This window comes from Lethenteron reissneri, chromosome 21, assembly GCF_015708825.2.
Source record: "Lethenteron reissneri isolate LAM-NWPU_2019-01 chromosome 21, ASM1570882v1, whole genome shotgun sequence".
NCBI classification, from domain to species: domain Eukaryota; kingdom Metazoa; phylum Chordata; class Hyperoartia; order Petromyzontiformes; family Petromyzontidae; genus Lethenteron; species Lethenteron reissneri.
Genome location: NC_083799.1, coordinates 17,904,476 through 17,925,566, shown reverse-complemented (window position 1 = coordinate 17,925,566; position 21,091 = coordinate 17,904,476).

Here is a 21,091-nt window from a genome sequence, read left to right as displayed (position 1 = left end):
ATTCACGTTGTAGATTATATTACCGTTAACGCAGACGCACAGTCATTTAAATCGCAGCAATTATCGCGGGCGAAATTTACGTGATATTCGCGCGAATTTCGCGCAGTCCTGGGAGAATTAATATATACATCACATAAAATATATATTTCTATGAGTCATCACAAATTTACGAATGTTCCAGCCGCTGTGTGTGTCTTTGTCATAGGTGCTCGCTAACAACGCTCGCCCCTACAGTCTGTTAAGGCTGTTGTTAGCCTCCAAAGGCAGTGAACCATCTTTCCCCAGCCGACATCGTTGGCATGCTTGTACCCACGTGTCCCCTCCAGGTTACTAAGATATGGGGATGCAGAACTCCTCTGCATTCCCAGGTCGAGGTGTCGGTCTATGGGTGACCGGGATTGTCCCCATGTAGCCCCCAGGCTTGGGAACGCTACTCGACGAGGTTTCACGGCTCTCTGAGTCTGTGAACATGTTTAAAATGCGCTTCAAAACATATTTACACGTTTCCGCTAAATCTTGACTTAAAGCCTTCGTGACTGCAGGAATTCATATTATTTGGGTATTTCGGTAAAGTCACGAAGATAGGTTTGTTATTTTCTTTGAAACTATCTACGTGACTTTACCGAAAGACCCAAAGAATACGTTTCCGCTAATTAAACGTTTAGTCCATTTAGTAAATGATTCTAAAAATGTATCCATAATATTATTGTTTATGCTGAGTGTATCCTGCTGGTGTGTCCTTACAGCGCTTGATGAATAGCGCTATCTACATATAATAATTATTATTATAGGGAGAATCTTTGTCTTGTCGTTAGAATGTGGAGCCTGCAGATCTCACACAAACAAAATCTACCCCCTTCCCGCACATTCTCTCCAATTTTCCTGCCACTTTAATGTTCGTATGTGCGTTGAGCTTCCTTCGCACCGTACGTAGTCAACCGTGCTAGTCAGAGTTGCGCGGGGGTGGGGGGGAGAACAACAAACTAAACACCACAACAACAACAACAACAACAAACTAAACATCACAACAACAGCAACAACAGCCAGCAGTTCTAAAGAGACGACTCTTTCATCTTAAACATTGACGCTGGGCTAAGCCGGGTGGGTCGCCGTGCGTCAAAGCCGTCCGTGGCACCGTCCTAATTCGCCGCTTGCCTCCTTCAATCGGATGCGGACCGTGGAAGATGTGGGGACACTTTCTCCACGGACGGCAAATGAAACGCGATGTCCACGTCGCGACTGATGGTGGTTGCCACATCTCGGACCGTGATCACTCAACTGATGATCTGAACCAAATCCACAACGGCCTCTCTCCGGCATCAGTCGAATGGGGAATATCAAATCTCGACGTCGATGTTTGTCATTTGTTGCAACCCCCACAAATGCCACGCGAACGAAGGCGATTCGATGCTGCTGCTGCTGTTGTTGTTGTGCCGGAGTGATTGGTTGGGTGGGGGGGAGGGGTGGGGGGGGGCGTACACCGCACGTGTCAACAACACACAACAACACCGCACGTGTCAACAACACACAACAACGCCGCACGTGTCAGTAACACACAACAACGCCGCACGTGGCTTAGCCGGTGTACAACCTGAAAGTCGAACCCGACAATATCCGTGGCGCCCCGTCGCGATTAAACAATACCGACAGGCGTTGTTGTTGCGAGACGCGTCAATTAGTAATGATTATAATCATGACAACATCAATGATATGTAAGGAAGCGGTGGATTTGTGTTTGGTCGCCGTTGTTTTAGATGATCGTTGTGAATATTCGCGGGCTGCTTCGTTCGCATTGACGGATGCTTTCTATCGTACGATAAACTACGATCCATGAGACGCGTTTACACAATGCTCAGGGTGAATATGAGTTGGTACAATATATAGATAATGTGTGATTGCGACGACAATGATATACAGTTAGCGTGCCATGTTTAATTAACACAGCGTGCGGTATAATCGAGTTTTGCGGTGTGTTTGGGTGATGTGTTTCACTTACCGTGGGGAGTGGTGGGGTAGTGGTTTAGCGCTACGCTGCGCTACGAACCCGGCCACCTGGGTTGCATTCCCACTCAGGGTCAACGCCAGTGACGGTGATCTGAATCGGTCCTGGGCCTCCACTAGGTCGACTCAACCTTGAATGAGTACCTGTTGCGGTGTGTAGTAAACTTCGCCACTGGGGAGACAAAGGCGGCCGGGCGTGGTGCTGGCCACCCACCCCCTCGTGTGCCGTGGCGGCCTTCATAGAGGCTGCTCGCTAACAGCACTTGCCTCGACAGTATGTTAAGGTTATACGGGGGATCTTTGTCTTTGTTTTACTTACCGTTCTTCGCTAATCCACTGCTGAATGACCACTCTCTCTCTCCGTGGCGGTCGTGATAAGGGGGAGGGGGGAGGGGGGGGCGGGATTGTTTAACCATACTTCACCACGCTAGCTAGTGCTGGTTGATGAAGGTGGACCCCAACAACGATTCACAAAGTGTAGTAATCACTGCGCCACCGCTCCTCCTAATGTATTTTATATATATACAGTATATATGTGTGTGTGTATATATTGTTGCGTTTGGCTGAATGTATATCCGTGATCAATTAAATGCCACGAATGGAATGCTTGAGGTGTCCCGACGCAGTAAAACAAAAATACGCGCAACAGAAATCTCCCCGCAGACAGACGGCGCGTGTGTGTTCGACTTACACGCAGTGATAGAGCTCGCGTCGTGTTTGCTGTTCAAATCTTCCGCTGAAGGAGCGCAGAGCGCAGTGGTTCACTGTGAGGGTCCACTTGATGGGTTCACTGTGTGAGTCTACGGTTTGGGTTTGCGTGACCACAATCGCACTACTGTGGCTTGTCTTCAATGTATCTCTTTGCGTCGCTATGTGTCTCTGGGTCCATATGTATCCCTTTGAGTGTGTGTATCTCAACGTGTCCGTGTGGATTCACCGTACGGTCCATAGTTTGGGTTGCGTAGCTACAATATGCTCGTTCTGCAGCGATAAGAATCGGCAAGTTTCCCTCGCTGTTTTGCGGGTTCGGTTCGTACGATTTTGCGTGAATGCGGCGAACCTATTTCTACCGGTCGGACGTGGGACAACATTGTGTTGTACTGCTCGTGTACTGCGCGTGTACTGAGTGTGTACTGAGTGTGTACTGAGTGTGTACTGCGCGTGTACTGAGTGTGTACTGCGCGTGTACTGAGTGTGTACTGCGCGTGTACTGAGTGTGTACTGAGTGTGTATCAGTGTGTACTGCTCGTGTACTGCTCGTGTACTGAGTGTGTACTGAGTGTGTACTGAGTGTGTACTGCTCGTGTACTGAGTGTGTACTGCTCGTGTACTCAGTGTGTATCAGTGTGTACTGCGCGTGTACTGAGTGTGTACTGCGCGTGTACCGTGCTCGCTACTCGGCAGGCTTCACGTTGTAGATGTTGACAATCGTGCGGTCAACGTGACGCGATTTCGCTTTGTGGGACCCCCCCCACCCCTTCCCTCCTTTTTTTTTGGAACGCATCTACCACGTAAAGCGAGGGAGACCCGCACAACGTGATACATACTCGTATATTGACGAAACGGACAACAACAACAACAACCAAAACCTCACGGCCATGGGAAATTGGCCACATTCCCGTTGAGCGTAGAGAGACTTATTATGAATTCGCCAAATATCCGACGACAAGTGGAGGGCCGCTTTCGACACCGGGTTAATTGGGGAAATCGATGTCCGGTGACATCAAGTGCAGTGGCGGGGGGGGGGGGATAGGTAGAACAAAAAAAACAAATAAAGGCAAACAGTTTTCCTTTAGAGGATAACTCCTTTGCCTGATGACAGCCGCTTGTGTTGCGATCGAAACGTCGTGATATTTGTATTAATTTTTTTAAATTATCTTTTCTATATATCTACGTGACTTTACCGAAATAACCAAATAATTTGAATTCCTGCAGTCACGAAGTTTTAAGTCGAAATTTACTTCAAAGCTCATCGGATTCCTCCAGTATCAACACATTTTGTGCCGATTCCCGTAGAGAAACCGCGCGATCCGCTCATGCGGAGTAAGGCTCTTTCTCTCTCCGTCTCTCACACCACACGCTCTCCCCTCCCCGTGTATATTTGGAGTGCGAAGTGGAGAGATGATGAAACATCATCATCATCATTATTAACTGTACTCCCGAGCCCCCTGCGCCCTTCCGCAGACGGCTCTGCCCACGCGCAAATCATCGCAGCGGCCTGCGAGCGCTGGCAGGTCGAGCACGCCTCTCCGCGTGTCACGATGTCTCCTCCTTCTTCTTGGCAGAGCCTCACGGGGCAGCAGCGGGGGGACTTGGGGAGGAGGCGGGGGAGGCAGTTTGGGAGTTCTAAAAACACAAAAACACGTGCAGAACTGTCCCTGGCATATCGCCGCAACGGGACCCTCAATTGAACGAGACTTTGAACTTAAACCCTACTTGACAACACAAAATATCCGCTCGTGTGATGTTGTTGTTGTTAGTTGTAGATAATTAACGGCTGTGATTACTCGACCGTATATCGTCGAGTAAGGCTCGCAGACCAAACATTGTCGCCGCTACTAGTGGCAGCATGCTTATTGTGTAGTATTTCATTACCGCACGATGAAACGGTGGAAGGCGAAACAACGGCGGCGGTGCCAGCGCCACAACCTTGGAGATTTACGTGACCTTGAATGAGGAGGCCGCGTTGGGTTTCAAATCGCGCCCTCTTGCGGTGACCGCGTGCACTCAGTGGCGGCAGCAGCAGCAGCAGCAGCAAGCGTGGCCGCACAGTGTTCTGCAGAGTGGATGTGTGTTCACGCAGCGGATGTGACGTCACACCACGTCGTGGCTGTGTGGCCGAGCAGTGGCGATGTCCTCCTGACTCAGTAATCTTCAGGCTTCTCCTCCGCTCGTCTCGTGTGCTGTTGTTGGTTTGCAATGAAGGCATTCAACACATCTACAAGTCTTTGATGGGGTGGTGGTCTGGTGGTCATTGATATTGTATTTATAAGTTACATATATAGGTTACTCAGTCTGTTATATATTCATTTTGTTCCCTTTTAAATGAACATGGGGCTGTTAAAAGGGAAAATCTTTCTGGTGTATGGGCGTGCGGGTTTACAATGAACTGTAATGCCGTAATAATTATTATACTGTTCCCCTCGTTATTCTATAACTTGCTGTCCGCGATTTTGGCCATCCGCGAATCGTATCTGAAACTGTACACGGTTGCAGAGAGAGAGAGAGAGAAAGTGATGAGATAAAGTGATGAGACACTTTAATATTTATTTATATTTAATACGTATTTGCATTTACCATTTTTGTGTTATGACCATGACCATATTTAAGGTAATTCATTAAAAAGATAGGGTATCTGTGGACCAACATCATTATTCGTGAAATTTGCTATTCACGAGCATCTCCGGAACGTGTCCCTCGCGAATAACGAGGGAACAACGACTACGACAATCGGCAAAATCGACAACGGCATATCGAGATGATGCAATTATTATTATCATCATCAATATCAATCAAGTAACCTCCATGATAATATTTTTTCAGTGAAGGGCCCTGTGCCTGGGAGTAAAAAAGTCTCGGCAATATATATTTAGTTATACTGGTATGAACCTCCTGGTTACACCAGCCCACGGGAGATTATTGTGTCCGTCCGTCGTGCAGGGCTGGGCTGGGTGGGGAGGGTGGGGCTGGGTGGGAGGGGAGGGTGGGTGGTGGGAGGGTGGGGCTAGGTGGGGAGGGGCTGGTCACCCCGTGGTGCGCTTATAAAACTCAACGTTTAACCTACTCACGCCGGCTTGTGCCCGCCCTCACAGTCGGGCATATTTGCAGAATACACCACGCCGCCGTTGACCCTGGCCATTGACCGAGCAACCCAACGTTCCTACCAGCTGCCCTCCGCAGGAATGTGTTTTAGATCGTTTAATGGCGCGGGCAACGTGGGCGAATCGGCACTTTGCCAAGCGAGATGGCCCGCTCGCCCGATGGGCCGCCCGCTCGCTATCGAAGCAACGCGTTGGCCAGGCCACAGAGACGCACGTGAATGTTGGAGAATGCAGACCTCGGATTATTTTGTTTTTTTTCCGCTATAAATGTCCACGTGATGATAACCCGCTCTGCTGAGCTGTGATTGTTGATAGCCAGGTCGCTTATGAAAAATGAGTTGATACCTCAGTGGGCTTTATCTGGTAAGATAAAACCAAAAATGTAATTTCATTTATATATTTCTTTAAAGTGATTTATTTACCATTTCTATAAACTGCACTCCTGTCGTTTTTTTGGTATTGTTTGTTGTTGTAACGTTTTGAAATGCCCCTACTGGACATCTGTGACAATATCTGTATCGCTCATCAAATTCCTCGGGTATAAATACATATTCTGACTCTGACAGTGACAACTCGACAACCATAGCTTCGTTTTTTGTTCTGGCGCCTCTAGTGCCTCCATTGTTTGCACCGTCTCTTTCGATTCGCGTGTGTTTGTCACTAAAAATAGGGTACTGTTAGGTCGACTCGGCCTCAAACGAGTTACCTGGTGCTGCAGTGTGTAAACATCGCCACGAGGGAGACAAAGGCCGCCGGGCGTTTTGTCCTGGCCACCCATCCCATCGTTTGTTTTGTCGACTTTCATAGGTGCTACTCGCTAACAGTACTTGCCCCAACGGTCTGCTAAGGCTATACGGGGGATCTCCATCTTCGTTAGACCAAATTATAGAGCTTACTTGCACATGTACCTAACTTATATTTTCTGGCGCCTCTTGGTCTAACGTTATATTTTCAAAGTGCTGTTGACTCGCGTTTGTTTCATTTACGACCGTCAAACAAGCACGTGTGTTTGTCGTGCAATATATTCCTTAAAGACCGTGCAATCGTTCTATGCAAGATTGGTGGGGGGGGGGGGATGTTCCTCTTTGTGCTGCTGCTGCTGCGCTCACTCACCGCGGATCTCCCGTGTGAAATATCCGGGCAACTGGCATGAACGGGATCATCCGTGTCGCGAATATAATCAACTTAATCAAGACATAAAATGGCGTCACAGCGGCAAATCCGGCGACATTTCAAACGACGGCATGATGCAGCTTTAGGAGCATCACACACGTGCAAGGTGTGCGATAAATATGAACTCAAAATCCGAGTTTCGTTTACTGCACTGCGTTCAATACCGAGGCGGGGTTAAATCGTCGTGCCACACAGCACGGCGATTTTAGATCAATCTATGGACTGTTTTGACTTTCGGATTTGTCGACTTTCCGCTATAAATACGTTGGCAAACATTAGATTGTCTCTCTCTTTCCACAACATAATCTTAATTTGCCCTTCCGTCATCACTTGGCTATTGCCCCGATACCATCCATTCATTCAAACTCTTTCCACGGTAGACAAATCGCCTCGCCCCTGGTCGCGAGAGAAGCAGTCGACAGCCAAAGGATGGCTACGCAGTGATCGTAGCCTTCAAACACCTGTGCACATTACTAACTAAAACTAATACTAAAAACACATTAAACATTTTACCAAGTAAGGCGCACTGAGCTACATATATATATATTTTTTAGAAGTGACCTGGCTATCACAAATGAGAATTCCAACGAAGTGGCTTATGACGTGGACATCTAAAGCAGCCAAATACTCTAAACGCGTACTCTGAACAAGCTGTGCACATTCGTTGAATGCATAACACGGTTGGCTACGTACGGCGCGAAAGAAGGTTTAACACAATCTTCTTTCAAGCTGTCGACACCGATTTGCTGCACGCTATCTCGAGACTCTTCTCAGACATTTAACCAGCTCAGTCGAAGATGCAAGACAGCACTGCTGAATAAAGCTTACGATGTATGGATGTATTAACTTTCCTGCAGTCGTGTCTGCCAGCGAGAGGATTGGAACTCCTCAGTGAGTCTACAAAAGGACCCCGCATGAAACAGTTCCCCTCGCTCTAGTGTGGGTTCGGTTTGTGCGATTTAGCGCTCTATATGCGACTAACCTATTTATACCCAAAATTCGCTTATGTCATGGGGTTTGAATTCACTCAGATTCGGCTACGCAGTCGGAATGGGATAACATTGTATGTGTACTGAGTGTACTGTGTGTGTACTGTGTGTACTGTATGTAATGTATGTGTGTATATACTGTGTGATGTGTGTACTGTATGTACTGTGTGTGTACTGTGTACCGGGTGTGTACTGTGTGTGTAATGTGTGTACTGTGTGTATTGGGTATATACTGTATGTGTACTGGGTTTGAACTGTGTGTACTGTGTGTGTGTACTGTGTGTATTTGCTGTATACTGTATGTGTAGTGTGTGCACTATGTGTACTGTGTGTATTGGATGTATACTGTATATGTAGTATGTGTACTGTGCGTGTACTGTGCGTGTACTGTGCGTGCTGTATGTGTAGTGTGTGTACTGTGTGTGTGTACTGTGTGTGTGTACTGTGTGTGTGTACTGTGTGTGTGTACTGTGTGTGTGTACTGTGTGCTGTGTGTGTGTACTGTGTGTGTACTGTGTGTGCAGTGTGCAGGCAGCTGTCTGCGCGTGCGCCATTTGTTTGGAACGCATCTACTACTCCTCGAGCGGAATCTGTAAAACCCATGAACAAGCTCGAGCAGATGGAATCCCCGAACAAAATAATACACTGCCCATCTTTATTCGTAATAAATACGTAGCTTTACATACTTAACACATTTATAAGTGCGCGTTTAATTTGAACGACTTATTCAAACACCAAATCTGATTACATTTCCCAGCAATTGGAAGCGATTGTAAATGATCGTGGAAATATATCGCGTTGCGAAGCTCGTGTCTTCATTGTGACTAGTAACATAATACGCTCTTATGAATGACTGCGACTATTATCAACATATGTATGTTATTGACACTGGAAGCTTCATAATTGAACAAAGATATATGTAAATTTACCATGTTATATTATCTATCAGTCTAACGCCACGTGTGTTTATAATACAGTACATGCGACAACAACAACCGCCATTCGCTACTAAGTGGCGGTGACGTCACCACGACGCTTGTGCCAGGCTATGTGCACCTTGAGGCCACGTGAAGTGTCGACATGCACACACGTGCACACGCGTCGCCGAGCATTGCTGGCTCAGAGTTGCGCGGGTCGCATTTCGGTTGCCAATGATGATACAGCTCGTGAGTGTGCTGATCATGAGTATGCTGCTGATGATGATGGCGCTGATGATGCTGCTGCTCAATACGTATGCTGATCATGAGTATGATGATGCATCTCATGAGTATGCTGATCATAAGTATGCTGATTATGAGTATGGTGCTGATGCGCACACTCGCTCGGATCCATCACCCCATGGCCGATTCCCAAATCTCATCCCAGATTTTTTTTAACTTTGAGCGCCAAACGTCGAGCGATCGATACTTGAAGCTACGAACACGCGCACACGTTTCACAAATACGCACGTAGCACAGAACAACAATCCTCGTGGTGGGCAGACCTTTTCCAGGCCAATGCTGGTTGCGGGAACTCCGTTTGTTTCTTTGTTTGACCCAACCTCGCCACCATGCTGGTCAGTGCGGATTGGTGAACGAGAAGATCGCCACTTCACGTTCAATACGGTTTCAATATTTTACGAATTAATCCTCGTCAATTGTATAAGTTCACGAAAAGACGAAACTTATATGGAGGTAATGTATCCCGCATACAGAATGTACGTAGGTGATCCACGCGCAATATTTTTATCTATTTAATATTTCTCATGACCTGTTGTTGGTTACACACTTGCACAAATACGCAAGACCGCGAATGAATGAGTTGATTATAGCCGCTGCATCAAACCTAATCGCGAGTGTGATATCACACAGATCGACTGAAAACCTTAGCATGCAATCAACAATAACAACAGCACAACAACACATCGCGTCAATAACATCGTGGCCTTATAAAGAAAACAAATCGACGATGAGCAACGTTTTGGGCAACTGCCCTTCTTTATAGCCACGTAAATAACCGCACAGAAAAAATATATATATTTACACACAAGTCCGATGACACAACGGATGGGTTTTTTTTTTCTGGGCAAATAATTGGCAACAATAATAATTGACAATGCTGTTACAATTTCCATCGAAACTGAACATTGGTACATTATTTGGTGGTGATGCTGCTGCTGTTGCTGCGTTGGTACACACGCACAGATATCAATAACAAAAACACCCTCAACACATTTGTCAATAACACTGAGTCCTTATGGAGACAAATATAGAGTAAGCGACGTCCCATGCCATGGCCCTTCTACACAGCACAAAGGGAAGGCCGGAGAGGCCGATAGAGTGTAGAAGAGCTGGAGACGGTCACGTGTGTGTGTGTACATATATTTACCACGGGGTACACTAAGAATGAATATATAACACGTGTCTCTGTTCAAACGTTTTACAACATCACCAAATAAAAACATTGACGGTGTATTTACTAAAAAAAAAAAATTGCAGGTTTGACCTGTTAATCATTTTATACGATCAGTATCTCCAGAAATAGCCGTACAGGATGTTTAAGTCTGGGATGCATGCACAGCGTGTACATACCCTACCATCATACATGAATGTTCACGCACATAGACAAGATCCCCTCCCTATCGCCTTCAACAGCCTTTTGGTACGAGTGTTGTTAGCGAGCTCCTATACGTGTAGGCCGACACGACACACGAGGGCGTGGGTGGCCAACAACACCACGCCCGGCCGCCTTTGTCTCCCCCCCCGCAGTGCTACTGTTTCCACACCGCACCAGGTACTCGTGTTAAGGCTGAGTCGACCAAGGGGAGAGGCCCAAGACCGGTTCAGATATTCGTCACCGATGTTGGCCGTGAACAGGAATCGAACTCGGGTCGCCGGGTTCATACAGGAACACGCAGCGCACGGATACAGAATCACAATCTTTCAGAATCACAATCTTCACTCATCCTGGAGAAATCCGATGAGCTATGAAGCTATTTTTTCACAGATGTCTAGAAGGGGGCGGGTCAGAAAGTTACAACAACAAACAATGCAAAAACCGACTATAAATGAACGAAAACAAAACTATCTATTTCATTGTGCCAGGTAAAGCGCACTGAGCTACTAGTTATGTTTCAGAAGCGACGGGGTTTCAATGCATCGCTCGGCAGAGTGGCTCATCATGTGGACATTTATCGCAGCCAAATAATCGAAACGCATGCGAGCGGTCGTACATGGTTCACGTACACGAACACCAATGTTTAAATAATATGTTTCATCACGACGTTCTTTGCAATACCTCTATTTTGTAGGTTACGTAGGTCCGTGCGCCTGGTGACGAGATGTGAACTACCTCGACTGGTATACAGGTGGTCGTGGGTTCGATTCCGACCCTGAGGCCTGTATAACTGGGTCTTTCATGCGTCTCTCTCTCCCCGTGGTCGCGTGGATTGTCCTCAGAGTCCTCCGCTTTTTCCCTCCACATTTAGAATCAACATCACGCGTTCATAGTATTTGGCTACTTTCAATAATTCCACGTGATGAGCCACTTCGTTGAGCTATCATTTGTAATATCCAGGTCGCTCCTGAAAAAAATTGCTCTATATCTGAATGGGCCTTATTTGGTAAAATAAAAAAAAATAGTTCAATTTAGTTTGAACCTGGTACATACATTCCTGTGTGCATCGATATGCAATTTGTACACACGTGTACCGATTTATCGCGTCCAATTAATGGCTTGCGTGCATGATTTACACAGTATTTATAATTGTAAAACGTTCATTATCGTATTGTCTTCCATGGTATGTATACATTTATGTAAATACAATTATGACATCTGTACTGTCGTCGCAGAACGCTAATGAAATAATGTATATTGTTTTACAACGTATGGAATAAATGATATCTAAATTGTTAATATATATTCTCTTTATATAAACAATGTATATATATATATATATAGTTATACAATACAGAACAGTACAATTTGGATAGTTAATTAGGTACACACGCGCCTTTTTAAAAAGTATCATTTTTACCAATATAGACCATCTAAGCAACAAGTATATAATTGTTTCCCCCAAAGCCTTTAAATTATTTCGCTTTGGAAAAACAACAAAAAACACAACGCGCGTTATTTATTCGGTACCAATTGTCGCGATGCTCGCTGCAAAGCGCGTGTGCCCGACACACGGTCGCATGCTCAGAGTGCGCGATGTCTGTGCGCGTGTGGGGGGGGGGCGGGGAGCGGTGGTGGAGCGGTTAGCGCGCTGCGTTCCGAACCCCGCCCACCAGAGTTCGATTCCCGCTCACGGTCAACGTCGGCAACGATGATCTTGAACCGGGGGGGGGGGTCCCTGAGGCAGGTCCCGGCTCTCCCCCGATGCCGACTCGGACTCGAATGTGTCCTCCCGGGGCGGCTGTGTAAATATCGCCGCTCGGGAGACAAAGGCGGCCGGGCGCGGTGCTGGTCACCCCCACCCCATCGTGTGCCGTGCCGGCTGTCGTGGGTGCTACTCGCTAACAGCACTTGCCCCAAAAGTTTGCCGAGGCTACACGGGGGGTATTTGTCTTTGCGGGCCTGTGTTTTGTGAAATGGAGCCTCTGCTCATCTCGCGCGGTGGTGCTTGTGGTATTGTGATTGCCTCCACGTTTCGTGCTTTGTTAGATTGCCGATTTAAAAGCCATCTATTTGTATAGGGAGTCAGATATTATTACTATTATGATAATTATTAACTAAATGACCGTTAATTCCGGTCACTTAGAAGCAGGCTCGCTCGACCGAAAATAACTATCAACGATTGCGTTTATTTATTATATAGATATTGTTAAATCACGGTTGCTCTGAGCACAAGCATGAAACAGGATGTCCCAACCCCCCAAACAGGCCAAACGGCCAGCAACAAATAGCACGATCACAGTTGTAATAGATACGAGTCACAACCGTTGCTCGTACTGAGATTATATATATAACCGTGCACACACAAGGTCAGCAAAGTAACGTACAGCATGCATTGTCACTTACCTATGAGTGTCCTATGCTTCACCAGTGATATCGTTAAACGTGCGTGTGCCTGTGTCCTTTGTGCCATCTCACCAACGCTTCTCGCGTGTTCTGCTCAACGCGAAAACGCGGTGATTTCTCTCCCTCTCGGCTCCCACGGGATACGTCGGGTTTTTGTTGGTGCTGTTGTTGTAAAATACGAATTCGTTAAAGTAACGGAGAGTATCTGTAGTGTCGCTTCCCTCCTCATCCTCCTCGTCCTCCTCCCTTTTCCAATTCACGACGGGAACGAACGCGCGCTCGAGACAGGGACCCCGAACAATTTCGGCGGGTTGGGACTTAAAACCCCTCCACATGCAGAGCCGACGGATGTTCGGAGACTACAAATTCAATGTCGCCTCTGAAAGACCCCCCCCCCCCCACACAGCATAGATCCCACCCCACCCCTCCCAGCTCACCAACCCCCCCCCCCCCCTCTGCCTCCGCCCCTCGATGAGCCCAGATGTGAATCAATGAATCGATGATGCGTCTCCCATCTCAGTCTCGGCTCAACGCAGCTCGGGGATTAGAATCGCGAGGGCCGATGAGAGGGGAAAGTGATTCCGGAAGAATCACAGAATGATGATATTTCAATCGATGAGCAACGAGGTGGGTGGGGTGGAGTGATGGGGAGCGGTGGGCCCAGTGGTCAGCGCGCTGCCCTACGAGCCCGGAGACACGAGTTCGATTCCCGCGCACGGCCAACACCTAGGCCCTTATCGAGGTCGACTCAGCCTCAACTTCATTACCCGATGCGGTTCATAAGCATCGCCACTGGGGTGACAAAGGCGGCCGGGCGTGGTGTTGGCCACCCAGACCCATTCGTGTGCCGTGCCGACCCTTCACAGGTGCTCGCAAACAGCACTTGCCCCAACGGTCTGTTAAAGGCTATACGGGGGATCTTTGTCTTTGGGTTGGGGGAAGGGGTGGTGGTGGTGGTGGGGTGGGAGAAGTGGGAGGGAGGAGTTTGCGGGACCGCGATGGAGGGAGGGAGGGAGGAGCGCGCGTGATGGCACCACCACCACCACCAGCAGCAGCTTCCTTCCCGCTCCCTCACGCCTGACGTCAGAGGTCAAAGGTGGTGACCTTGACGGCGAAGTTCAAAGACGGTAAACACAAACACCGCTGTGGCTGCTGCTGCTGCTGACGATTCGCGTTTTTCTTTTTTATTTATTTTATTTTAAACATTTTCTACAGATTCCGGACGTTCATTGACGGTTTCCGAGCGACGTCGCGACTGTGATGCGTCTCTCTGCTTTGAGTTTCTCCTCCTCCTCTCAGATGGGTGGGGACGTTTGCACGGCCAACACAAGAACAACAACAACAGCGTCAACCTTTGTGCAGCATGGAAGGCAGCTGACATCTCCAGGAATAATCTCTCGCGCTGTGCCGCCCGTATTTATTCAGGATCGCGTTGCCCCGTGTGTGCGTCTGACAACGTTTTGGTAAATCTGTCTCGTACCGTTAATTGCACTTCAAGGAGCTATTAGCCTGCCGTTAAACTACCGTTTGACGTGAAACCTACGGGAGATTAAAACAAATTAACAAATCACAGCATGCGGCGGAACAAGCTTGCCTCATAAACAACAACAGCAATACTCTTAGGTTTTTTCGGTAAAGTCACGTAGGTAAATAATAATAATAAAATAATAGATGACAAATAACTAAATTAAATTACGGCGTTTCGGAGGCAACACAAGTCTCCGTCTACAGGTGGGACCGTCACAGCTAAATTACTGTATCAATAAAGTAAATGTAGCTGTGACGGTCCCACCTGAAGACGGAGACTTGTGTTGCCTCCGAAACGCCGTGATTTAATTTAGTTATTTTTCATTTATTATTTTTTACCTACATGACTTTACCGAAAAAACCTAAGAGTATGAATCCTTGCAGTCACAAAAGCTTCAAATCTAAACCAACAACAGCCAGCACACACACACACACACCACGAGTAGTAATCATTGCGAAGAAAATCCAAACATTGTGGCTGAACCATCCATGCGTACGTGTGGCTTCGTGTCTGCTGTTCTTGACCCCCTCTTCCAGCACGGCCGGAATGTAATGGAAGTTGAATTAATTGTTGAGGGGGGGGGGGGGGCTGTGGCGGTGGGTGGAGGCTCAAGGGGAGGGGCTACCCCCCCCCCCCCACGTGTTTTCGTCCACAGCTCAAGTTTCTGCATCTTTATTGAGCCCTCTGGCCCGGAGGCTCTCGTCCCTCTCGTCTCCCCCCCCCCTCTCTGTGTGTGTGCACTGCGCCGTGACGCGCGCGCCAGGAGAGGTGTTCGGCCCGAGCGACACGAAAGCCGCGGTCATAAAAAGCCCCCCCTCCCTCCCCGCCCCCCAGAGATGGTCGCCTCCAAACAAAGGCGTGAAGGGGAGGCTCGAGGAAGTGGCAGCAGACGGACCCCGCGCGCTTTATGACGCTGTCTAGACACGGGGCCAAATTGCCGGGTGGACCCCAAAAAATAAAAAAAAACCTCCATCAAAGAACGGCCACAGCCAGCACTCCCCCGCGGCAAGAAAGACCTCCTCGACTGCCGCCCTCCAATTTCCCCTTCGAATAGCCGGCGGTTTTACACACACACACAGACACACACACACACGCGCGCGTAAAACACACGCGCACACACACAGACACACACAAACACACACACAGACACACACACACAGACGCACACACACACGCGCGCGTAAAACACACGCGCACATACACAGACACACACAAACACACAGACACACGCAGAGACACAGACACACACGCAGACACGTGCGCACGAAAACAGACAACGGTCACTCACGCCGCACAGAGCGCCGCTCGGAGCTCGTGGTGGTGGTGGTGGTGTGGGGCCGTGGCGCGTGTATGCGTGTTGAACTTCTTTCGCACCGTACGTAGCCAACCGTGATAATCGGAGGTGCCGGGGGAAGGACATCAGTTGTCGCCGGTGTCTGCGCCGCGTGCAATTTGAACTTCTCTGCTCGCGCAATCTGCGTGTGTGTACGTGGCCTTCAGCAGCACTTGTCCCAACAGTATGTTAAAGGCTACATGGGGGATCTTTGTCTTTGTATGTGTGTGAGGATTGGTGCAGTTAGCGCGCTACGATATGCAGTGACGATTATCTGGGCCTCGCCTAAGTCGACTCAGCCTCAAATGAGTTTCTGCTGCGGTGTGTAAACATTGCCGCTAGGAAAACAAAGGCGGCCGAGCGTGGTGCTGGGGCTACCCACCCCCTCGTGTGCCACGTGCCGACCCTTCAATAGGTGCTCGCTGATAATCACTTGCCTTAACAGTATTATTTCGGGCTACACGGGGGATCTTTGTTATTTTTTAAAAGGAAGAATCACAAACACTCCACGCTCGTCTTCATGAGCGTTGAACAATCGAGTGATTTATTTTATACCTACGTGACTTTACCGAAATAACCAAAGAGAATGGATGACACTTTACCAATATATGTTACGTCTGTTGTTTTTTTTATTGGGCTATACAGATTAACAAACAAACGAAAAACCAATAGTCCAGACATCGGAGGGAGATAATACGTACAGATAAGTCGACAACCCACTTGCCCTACTGCCATCTACTGGCCGCCTTGGAGCTCGGCAAGCTTTGAATGCTCCGGGCGCAAGAGAACGTGCGACGCTGTGGTCTCTGTTTCATTTGCGGCACGGCCACCGGCTTCTGCCTGGAGGCCGAGGGGGCGGTCTCGCCACGATCGATCGATCGCGCATCTCGCGTCAACTAAAAGGGCACCAACCCACCAACCCACCAACCCACCACCCCCAAGCGGCAGCTGCCCCTGGGTGGCATGAGGGTGATGACTCGGCACCCGTGGCCTGGACACGGGGATCACGTGTGCCGGTAGGCGGCGAAGCTCATCGCGTACACAGCAATTCCGACGGAGCAATGAGCGGGTCGGTACGTTTTACAAATGCTGTGGGGACATCGGAACGTCCGTTTGCTTTGTGGCAGACGGCGCGAAGGGTTTGACGGTTGACACAACCGCGGTGCATTCACCAGGGCGGCCGGCCTGACACGAACCGCGAACCTCTACCGAGGGGAGGGGAGGGGGGGGGGCGGGCGAGGGGGGGGGGGCAACGAAACAAATAAAAAACACAACAAAGTGCCGAAGCGGAAAACCAAAATTAACGCTTGCATCCTTGAACCTGCCTAAGCAAAGACGGCTGCGCGTCTCGTATCCAATGCGTTTCATAGACCCCCCCCCCCACCGCGGTGATAACCAACACCTCTGACACGTCTGCGTGATACACCAACCCCACCCCACCCACCCCCGCGGCCTCGTGCAGCGTGCCACGTGAGGTATGGCCGTGTTTAGGTTTCGGGCCGGGCCGCCCGCGCGTGTCACGCGCAGCATCGCCATGCATTACTCGCGGGCTTGACGACCGTGGGCATAAACGAAACTATACCAAAAAAAAACACGAAACTATTTTGTACTTTACCAGGCAAAGGGCCTAAACTGAGCTATAGAGAGTGCTTTTCTTTTTACAGAAGCAACCCTCTGAAAACGAACAGTCGGAGTCACGTGACGGGTACTAAACGAATTTTTTTTTGTGTTTTTATCGAGGCCCGATGGGCTTCTGTATCGCTCTATGTTGCTGTTCAGAAGCGACCTGCCTCTCACACGATAGTCCACACGAAGTGGCTTGTCGTCGTGCCGGACATTTAGAGCAGCCACATGCTTCAACAAAAAACAAACGCGTGATGTTGATTTCTGATTGTGGAGGAAAATACCGGAGGACCTGGATAAAAACCCACGCCACCAGATACACAGAGAGAGAGAGAGACACGCAATCTTCAAATATACAGCAGACGTCAGGGGTCGGGATCGAACCCACGGCCTCCTGTATACCAGGCGAGGTAGTTAACATCTCGCCAGCGTGACGCCCCCCCCCCCCGCCTCCTCTGTCGATTGTTCGTAGACGTTCTACTCTACCCTGTTCTTAGAGGGAGGCGGTGTGGGGGTAGCCACGACCCCCCCCCCCCACTCTCCCACTCTCTCTCCGCGGACAGGGGGTGGTCGTGGAGTGGTCATTGTGACCTTGGAACAATCCCTGCCCGCATCGATTACATTGATTCGCCCTACATCTGCCTGTCTCTCTGTCTCCGTGCTATACATCTTCATCGTCATCGATATATGGCTTACGTCTTGCCCTGGCCCTTTCTCTTCAACGATGTCGATGAATGGTATGGGTGTGTGTGTGTGTGTGGTACAGGTGCTCACTCACAGCACTTGGCCCAACAGTCTGTTAAGGCTACACGGGGGATCGTTGTCTTTGTGTGATACACTGCAACGGGAAGCGGTAGCGTGGCGCTTAGGCGCGCTGCGCTACGAACCGGAGACCTTGGCTCGATTGACGGTGACGATTATCTGAACCGGTCCTGGACCTCCCCTAGGTCGACTCGGCCTCACTTGAGTACCTTGGTGCTGTGTAAATATCTCCATTGCGGAGACAACGGCGGTGTGATGCTGGCCACCCACCGCTTCGATGTGTCGTGCCGGCTTGCGCAGGTGCTACTCACAAACAGCACTTGCCCCGACAGTCTGTTAAGGCTACACGTGGGAGGGGGGGGGTACCTTTGTCTTTGTGATATAGAGCGACTCCATAAGCCCAATCTCCAACCGACCTGTCTGTGGCAGCCTTAGCGTAGCGCTACCACCGCCAGCGAACGACCTGAGTTCGATCCCCACACTCAAACGCAGCCAACATCGGCGGCGAATATCTGAACAGGTCTCACCAGCATTGGGGAGACAAAGGCGGGCGGGTTCTGACCGTATCCATCGTTCCCCTAGTGCCGTAAAATGTGCTCGCTGCCAGCAGTCCCCCAGCAACCCTTCTAAGCCATACGCGGGACCGTTATCGCTTGTCTTGGCCGCAGCATGTGTCTGGGACACGTGGCATGCTGGCTTGTCAATAGTTGCATTCTTCTGGCAAATGTATATATTACAAATATTTGGTAAAGTCCCTTACGAGAGGTACTAATTCAAGAGCCGCGGCGTGTTTTCGTATAGAATAAACCTTGTTTATCACATTTATTGCGCCCGTAAATCGCGCAAATGATCGGAACGATGAATACGAATGGATGTGTCTGGCCGGCTCGTACCTACCACGCATAATCCCCCGTACTTCACCACCGCGACGTGGAAGACAACGTTGCGTTTTCGTCTCGGCACCGTGACCTCCTCTCGCGCGCACTCCGTGCCACGTGGGACACGAGTCAAAGAAGGGACAGCACACGAAGATAAAGACACACCTTCACAGCCTGAACACACACATTTTGGGGGCAAGTCGAGGCCTACACGAGGGGGTGGGTGGCCAGCGCCGCGCCCCGGCCGTCTTTGTCTCCCCATGGCGATGGCTTTGCACACCCCACCACGCACGTGCTCATTTGAGGTTGAGTCAACTCGAGGTGGGGGGGGGTCAGATCATTAATCATCGACGGTGTTGGTGGCCGTGAGCGGGAGACGGAACTTGCAATCGCCGGATGCGTAGCGCGGCGCGCATAACCACTGCGCCACCGCTCCCCACTCGCGCTTACACGCACACACACACACATGGCGACACGCACACACACACAGGGCGACACGCGCGCACACACACATGGCGACACGCACACACACACACATGGCGACACGCACACACACACACACACAGGGCGACGCGCACACCCACACACGGCGACACACACACACACAGGGCGACACGCACACACACACAGGGCGACGCGCACACACACACACAGGGCGACACGCACACACACACAGGGCGACACGCACACACACATGGCGACACGCGCACACACACACAGGGCGACGCGCACACACACACAGGGCGACACGCACACCCACACACGGCGACACACACACACAGGGCGACACGCACACACACACACAGGGCGACACACACACACACAGGCGACACACACACACACAGGGCGACGCGCACACACACACAGGGCGACACACACACACACAGGGCGACACGCACACACACACACATGGCGACACGCACACACACACAGGGCGACACGCACACACACACAGGGCGACACGCACACACACATGGCGACACGCACACACACATGGCGACACGCACACACACATGGCGACACGCACACACACATGGCGACACGCACACACACACAGGGCGACACGCACACACACATGGCGACACGCACACCACACATGGCGACACGCACACACACACACATGGCGACACACACACACACATGGCGACACGCACACAGGGCGACACACACACATGGCGACACGCACACACACAGGCGACACGCGCACACACACAGGGCGACACGCACACACATGGCGACACGCACACACACAGGTCGACACGCACACACACATGGCGACACGACACACACACACATGGCGAACACACCACATACACACATGGCGACACACACACACAGGGCGACACGCGCACGACACCACACTGTGCTGACACCACCACACAGGGCGACACGCACACACACACACAGTGGCGACACCACACACCCACACAGGGCGACACGCGCACACACACAGGGCGACACGCGCACACACATGGCGACACGCACACACACACACCACCACAGAAGCGTTACAATTACATTTATTCACCTGCGTGTGTTTGTGTGTGCATCAAACGAAACAATATAAATATCTGTTTAACACGAGATCAATGTTATCCATAATAGAGGCTGTTGGGTTAGATCGCGTAAATATATGAATGTGTCATCACGAGGCCTCCTTTGCCAGTACCAAAATGTAATAATAGTTTTTTTTCCCCATTTTTTCTGGCAACAAAACTGAAACCTTTTTTACAATTAATCACGTTTACATTCACCACAATACCTGCATCAGGATGCAAACAAGAAACACTGTTAATGTGTGCATTGTCCTTGAAATTGATTGGTCCACACCAGAGACAGCTTTCCTTAGAGCCTAGTCTCATACGGTGTTAGACCAGATGACGCCAAAAGGCGCACAACTCAAAGACAACGCACTATGTAAACATATAAACATGACTGTTCGTAAAAAGGTTTCAGTTTTGTTGCCAGAAAAAAACGGGGAA